Source organism: Silene latifolia, chromosome 3, assembly GCF_048544455.1.
Source record: "Silene latifolia isolate original U9 population chromosome 3, ASM4854445v1, whole genome shotgun sequence".
Taxonomy (NCBI): Eukaryota; Viridiplantae; Streptophyta; class Magnoliopsida; order Caryophyllales; family Caryophyllaceae; genus Silene; species Silene latifolia.
The window spans coordinates 76332022-76339732 of NC_133528.1; the positions used below are offsets into that span (position 1 = coordinate 76332022).

Genomic DNA, 7711 nt, shown 5'->3' on the forward strand with positions numbered 1-7711 from the left:
TCTATTTTTTTCTTTCTTTCTTTCCTTCCTCCATTTCACCAACATCTCAATAAAGAGCATATAACCAAATCGTAATAAACACGTTCCCAAAAACTAATACTACTAGCTTGAATAGGGTAGGCTTAAATATAGTATATAACTTATGGGAAAAAAGGGCAAAATTTGGTTATGTGAAGCTTATGGGCAAAATGAATAAAGGAAACCTCTTCCACATGTGTCAGCAAACCGCAAACCGAATGCATACAGGTATTAAGCAGATTAAGTTCATATTTATGCAAATTAATGTAACATGTCTCATAAGGAGTAACTACTCACAATCTAGATAAACTGGTCATGAATGACACCAGTTATAGGCTCTAAACCTCAGAATATATAAGTAGTTTGCCAAAAATCTAAGTCAAGTCTCAAGTTCAGCAAGAAATTAACGAAAACTCGTAGACTATGCTTATATGATTCTACTAATAACATGTCAATTAGCAAGGCTTAGGCATAAACAGATGCAAATGCAATATCATCCTTGAAATACTACCGTTCCGACTCGAGCTATATGCTAAAATAAACGTGCATTTTTTGAAATTTTTGAAATTTTTCAATTTTATCGAATAATTAAACGTGAAACAGAAATGCAATAAAACATATGCAAATGCGACGCAAAACCCTTCCCCAAACAAAATCACACAATGTCCCCATTGTGCAAAATCATGTATAAAGAAGCAAAAGGAAATGGGATTTTGCGATAAAATAAACTAAAATAAGACATGAAGTAAAGACTCGGAAACTCACAAGACTTTAAGCACAGCAAAAGGAAACCTCCCCAAACCAGCGCGAGTTAGGAGGTTTCAGTAGCCAACAGTGCTACCAATAAGTACCTGAAAAGACAAACAAAAGTATCGCGCATAAAACCGAGAAAAACAATTATTAAAACGCAACATTATGTGTAAAAATGAGAAAACGGAAGAAATCAGAAATTAATCGGAAAATAAAGTGGAGAATAAACTCCCTCGATTCCGCAAATCGATCAAACACAGCAGGGGAATGATCGAGAACAGGTACAGCAGCGTTGGCTGGTCGATCGACCACATCACCCAGTCGATCGACTAGGACGAACAGGAACAGAAACTCCTGGAAATCGCAACTCGGTCGATCGACCATACTGGCCAACCGATCGACTGGAAAACCTGCTGTAAGTTCTGATTTCTTCAAGCTAGCTCAATAAATTGAGTTATCAAGGTCTATAAACCTGCAAATACACACAATAACGCGCCCAAAATTGCGCAAAATCCAAAGTAATAGTCTAAAGGTCTTAAAATCCTAAACAATCTTATTAAAATGCGAAGTTTCGCGCACACCAAAACAATAAATAGTCTAACAAAACAATAAAATGAATGTTTTTGAGAGAGCATTTTATCAACTAATAGTTGATCAAGAATGGCCACGGAATGGTCCACTTGCTCGGCTTCTGGCTACAAGAAGTAGCCTCCACAGTGCTCATCTTATCAGCTGCACTCCTAGCAATTACAACATCCGCAGAACTCAATGGATCAACATGTTGGACATCTTCCCAATCAATGACCTCATCCGGCTCATCAGAATAAAAATCGGACTCCGTCACTTTGACTGGCTCATCATCAGGCTCCTCATCAGTGCCATAGCTAAGACATCCTAAGCCGCCTCTTGAAACGATTGGCTCCTTCACAGCTGGAGCAACATGCGGCTCTTCCTTCCCCAAACCAGCTCCTGCAATATCTGAAATAGACGAATCTTCTTCCAATTTGCTCCCAATCTGGGGCGGAGGGGTTACAACAGGAATAGGAATAGAGACAGGCATATCAGGAAGCACAAAATAGGATTTCTTTTCAGAAACCGTATTACAAGTGACTGGCCACATAGGATCCTTCTTCTTAACTGTCTGGGCAAAGACAATGGAGTGCTTCCCTACTTTGAAGGTCAAAGTCCCTGAACCAACATCTATAACTGCACCAGCAGTATGCAGAAATGGTCTACCCAATATGATAGGAATGTGGGCATCCTCGGGCATATCTAGTACAACGAAGTCAACAAGGAAGAAAAACTTTCCTATTTGCACAGGAATGTCCTCTAAGACTTCTATAGGTTGAACCGCAGAACGATCAGCCATCTGTACTGTCAAGCTAGTAACTGCAAACCTAGTCAATTTCAATTTTATAGCTAGACTCAAAGGCATAACGCTAATGCTAGCTCCTAGGTCACATAATGTCTTCTCAATTGATAAGGTACCAATATTGCAAGGAACGGAAAAGCTACCTGGGTCTTCTAGCTTATGAGGTGCAGTGTGGGTCAGATAAGAACACGACTCCTCAGTTAGTGCGACAGTATGCACAGTTTCAAGTGACTTCTTTTTAGACAAAAGTTGCTTCATAAATTTCATGTAAGCAGGCACTTGATTAACTAATTCAAGAAAAGGAACTTGTACGTTTAAGCTACGAATAACATTTTCAAATTTATTAAACGATACCTGTTCCTTCGGCAGCACTAATCTCTCTGGATAAGGGGCTGTAAGAAGTAACTTGGCCCTCTCCTCTAAATCTCTCATGCCGGCGTCGGTGGATTTAGGCTGAAAATCCACCACTTTCTCCGTGTTAAAGCTTGAACCTTCCTCAGACCGTCTAAAAAATGAACCATTAATCGACATCGGGTCATACTTAGGAACCGAAACTGACCCATCAGTATTTGGGTCTTCCCTCAATATTGTCGGAGTCGTCGTTCCCCGAAATAAGTGGTCCCTCAAGTTGTTAGGCATTGGAGGACGAAAGGGTGCAGTATCAGCAGCGTGGTCAGTCGATCGACCAGGTTGGTCAGTCGATCGACTGACTTCTACAGGACCAGAAGCTACTGTGTCTCGCGGACTGGTCGATCGACTGGGTATGTCAGTCGATCGACTCACATACCTGGTAATCGTCTTTTTCTTTCCACTGTTCGTTCCAGCCTTCTTCTCACTCGGTTCCGCCTCATCTTTTTCAGCAATGTCCTCGACCATAGCGGGCCCATCAAGGGTAGACCCACTCCTCAAAGTAATGGCATTAAGGGTCTCCTTTTGATCTGTCTGCGTCGGTAAATGTCCCGGAGCTCGAGTTATACTCTTGCTTGCCAATTAAGCAATTTGGCTCTCCAACATCTTTATCCCGGCCTCTCTAGCTTGGGATTCTTTCAGCAACAAATTCTTCAACTCGGTAAGATCGGAATTTTGAATCTGCTGCTGCTGTTGAGGGACATATGGAGGCTTATGGTACGGCTGCTGCTGCTTATGAGGGGGAACATAACTTTGCTGCTGCTGCTGCTGTGGAGGTGGGGTTGGATTTTTAACATTCTGGCTACTCCACCTCAAGTTTGGATGGACATTTGGCTCAAAATACGTGTTTGTCTGCCTATAATGTTGAAAAGCAGCACAAGACTCATAGGGATTAGGACAATGATCTGAAACATGTCCCTCAGCTCCACATCTCTTGCAGACGAAAGGACCGTCTGAAACAGCATTCACATGATAAATCCCTCCTTTTGAAGCTCCTCCCAACTCGTACTTATCAAATCTCGCCGTAAGAGCCTCTAATGCAGCTACAGAAGGGGATTCAGCAGCTCTCCTTTGATTTCCCCTGGAATTTCCATACTCAGCTTTATGGGTGGCCAAGTCATCAATGATTTTCCACCCCTTAGTTTCCCCCATATTCTCCTGGAATCTGCCGCTAGCTGCCGCATCAGGATAGCCCTCTGATCGTCATAAAGCCCGTTATAAAATTGATTGCATAAGCTCCATTTCTCGAACCCATGATGCGGAATGGTTCGCACTAGCTTTTTGAAACGGACCCACGCCTCATGAAAGTTCTCATCAGGACCCTGTTTAAAGCTCGTGATCTGAGCTCTAATGGCATTAGTCTTCGAGGCAGAGAAATACTTCTTATAGAATGCTAAAGCCAGAGAATTCCAGTCAGTGATCCCATTTCCAGCTCGATCCAGGTCTCTGTACGACTCCCTTGCAGCATCATGGAGTGAGAATATAAACATAGTCTCCTTTACCTGGTCCAGGGTCACACCAGTCAGTGGGGGTATAGAGCAGCAATAATCAATAAATATCTCCATATGCTTGGCTGCATCTTCATTTGTCGCTCCCCCGAATTGGTTCCTCTCAAACAAGTTGATGTAAGAAGGCTTCGGTTCGAATTTTATATCCGCTCCCGGTAATTTGAATCCCTTATATAGATTCGCAGCTGTCGGCTACGAGTGACTGGCTATACATACCTCTTCAGCCATCTCTAGAAAATCTGGAGATGTGACGGTCTCAGCTGATGAAGTAGAAATAGGAGATGAATGTGGATCCTCCTAAAACAGCTCGTTCTCGTAGTAACTGGACAGAGTACTCAGCTCTTCCTCTGTCGGCAATATCCTAGATGATCGTCTCAACTCGCGCAAAGTCTTCTCAATCTCAGGATTGATCGGTAGTAATTCACCACCCTGTGACCTGCGCATAAGAAGAAACTACAGGAAGAATATGAGAATAGTTTAAGGAACAGATGTCCCTTAAACTAAGAAAAAGACTAAAATAAAACAACTAAAAATTTAAACAATTGCCTCCCTGGCAACGGCGCCAAAATTTGATACCCGTCGTAAGGTGTCAAAAATAATATTTATAAATCCAACTACAACTATAGATAGCGGTAGCAGAGTCGAACCACAGAGAGGCAGATGCAATTATTAGTTATCTAATTTCAGTCTAAGGTAACAATTAAGTAGGTTTGAGTTGATTTGGTCTATAGCTAAAGGCAATAAAAGACAGTAAACTAAATAAACGGAAGAAATCAAGTATTAAAAGAGTGCTAAGATGGTCGGTTCACTATAGTTTCGGCGGCAGTATACTAGGTAGGTCTAAAACAAACACGTGAGACGGGAAAATAAGAAGTCCTCTCGGTCCATTCTCACAGGTAGCGTCTTTCGATCTCGCTACAGGTCCCTAATATCACTAATACTAACTTTCGTCCTGAAAAGTGACTAAAAGGCTAAATTAACTTATCTCTCGATCTTATTAATTTAGTCGTCTTAATTAGGCAGGCTAATTTCCTTCCTTATCTTTCGATCGTTATTGGGTCGGTCAATTCCTAGGCATTCAACTAGTCGCGTGCACTCAATTCGTCAAACATAGCAGTTAAATTAATTAAAACGAAGCTGAACTCACATGGCCAGTCGATCGACCAGGGAACCCAGTCGATCGACCATGGCGCGATTTAGGTCGTACTATTCTACGCCGCCTACTTCTATAGGTCCCCTACATACTAGCACAAGGTATTTAGCTACTCATGACTATGATGAAAACAACAATAAAATTTACGAATAAAACTACTGAATTCATGCTTGAAATAATTAAACAAACGAATAACATAAAGCGATAATTTCGGCTTTGGGAGACTAATCTAGCAATTATATACTACGAATGAAAGCAAACAAACTGAATATTTAAACAGATGAATACCGTGTAGAGGATTTGCAGAAGAAAGATCAAAACCGAATGCGAAACGAAACTTTTTTAACGGAAGTAACCTAAACTAATGTATATGTGGAACTTAGTGATAAAACTGAATTAAAACTTGATAAAAACTAGATGATTATTCTGAATAACCTAGGTTACGTTATATAGGAATTTACGTAACACTTATTCCTTAACCTAATATACAATGGGCTTCTTAATTCTCGATCTTTTTATTTGCGTCAGATTAGCGGCTTGGTCGATCGACCAATGGAACCGGTCGATCGACTGGTCTGCACTGAACAGTACCCTCTGGAACTCGTGCTCTGGTCGATCGACCATAGAGGTCAGTCGATCGACTGCTTTAGCTGATAGGCCGCTTCTAATTCTTCATAAAATTATCTTTCAGGCCTCGAAATGCGCACCAAGCTCATTCCTTGAGTAAATACTTCACGTCAAATGCAATGCAAGGTACTCGGGGACGGATTTAGCTCGATTTCTACTCATTTCCGCATAAATCTGCAATATTACATAAAAATACGAAAGTAGACGAAATGGGGCAAATCGTAGCATAAACTACATAAATGAGCTCTGAAATGCGTGTAAAATAGGGTGTAGAACATCATATAAATGACACGCATCACTTTACCTTTCTTCCTGTTGGGAGTTTGCTTCTTTCCCTTGTTCCCACTTTTCTTGAAAGTTCCCTTGCTCTTATTATTGACATTGAGCACATCTTTGGTGAAGCTAACACTTAGCCCCATATCCCTTTCGGCTTGCACAAGCATTTTGTCCAACTCATCAAGGGAGACTTTCTTGTCTTGCATATTAAAATTCACCCGGAATTGAACATATGCTTTGATTTTGTTGAGGGAATGAAGAATCCGATCAATCATGAGTTCCTCGGGAATCTCCACCTTATGCATTTTCAAGGTCTCAACATGCTCCATCAACTTGAGCACATGAGGGCTAACTTTTTGGCCCTCCTTAATGTTGAGATCAAAGAATGCGGAAGCCGCTTCATATTGTATGACCCTAGGAGCTCGTGAAAACATGTTCACAAGCTTCATGTAGATCTTATGAGCGGTGCTAATCTTTATAGCACTTCTTTGGAGTTCGGCCTCCATTGCAAAGATCAACACATTTTTTATCGCGGCCGACTCCTTTTGATAATCCTCATAGGCTTGCCTAGCGGCAGTTGTTGACCTAGCATTAGGTTCGACGGGAGATGCCTTGGTAGGGTAACGAAGCTTGTCGTCACCCTCCACGGCCAAGCGAAGTTGCGCGTCCCAATCGGCGAAATTGGACCCATTCTTTTCTAACTTACATCGATCCATGAAGGATCGGAGCCATGACACATTGGTGAGCGTGTTGGAGCTAGTGGTTGCGGATGTTATTGGAGTTGCCATTGCAATTGAGAAAACGATTTTGACTACAAAATAGGAAGTGAAGGAATTAATGAACATCTATCGTTTTGACAATACTTGTAAACATTTTAAACAAGTTTTAAGCATTTATATAGTGACCTCCACCCAACTATTATAAATGATTCCCAGATCCAAATTCATATTAATTCGGGCACGGTGAGCCGATTAATCCCTTGTTAATATAACTCGGTGGATTAACCTCTTAATCGATTCTACTTCTAGAACTCTCGGTCGATAAAAATTACTCTAATATTTATCTTTAGCCCGGAACACATGCGACTACAGTCACGAATACTTCCGTTCAGCTCAATCCAAATTTCGATGTAATAACATTTTATTACCCAACGTAACAAGTTCAGTACCCCGGTGAGCCGAGCCTACTTCCTCATGAAATTGGGACTCATGATTTCTACTATTTGGTAAGGCTAATTCTCAATTATTATAAGTGAGAGGTCTTGTCAATTTATTGTCTATCACGTTTTAAGTGAACTAAAGCGGTGAACTACGATAATTATAATTGACACAGTCGATGACTCGATATGAAATTCATGTTTTGTTATGGCGATTTGGCAATGCATGTAACATATTAAAAGAAATGCAAAGCAATAATAAAAAAAATTCCTAGTATGGCCTTCCTAAAAATAGAAAATCAAATAATCTATTACATATTCGGAAACCAACTGATGTGACCATTATTTGAGCACATTTAGTCCCCTAATTGAGCCTATTTTGCATACTATTATAACATTCTTTGGCCATTTTATCCGTCAAAACCTTCCTATTTGCTTTTCTA

General features: G+C 40.8%; 1 non-coding gene across 1 annotated transcript; it reads left to right on the forward strand.

Annotated features, from left to right (window-relative positions):
* Positions 1-3796: 3796 nt before the first annotated feature.
* LOC141650321 (small nucleolar RNA R71) lies at positions 3797-3903 on the forward strand. The gene has a single exon (XR_012546362.1). It is a non-coding gene; the product is annotated as a small nucleolar RNA R71 (small nucleolar RNA).
* The last annotated feature ends 3808 nt before the right edge of the window (positions 3904-7711 follow it).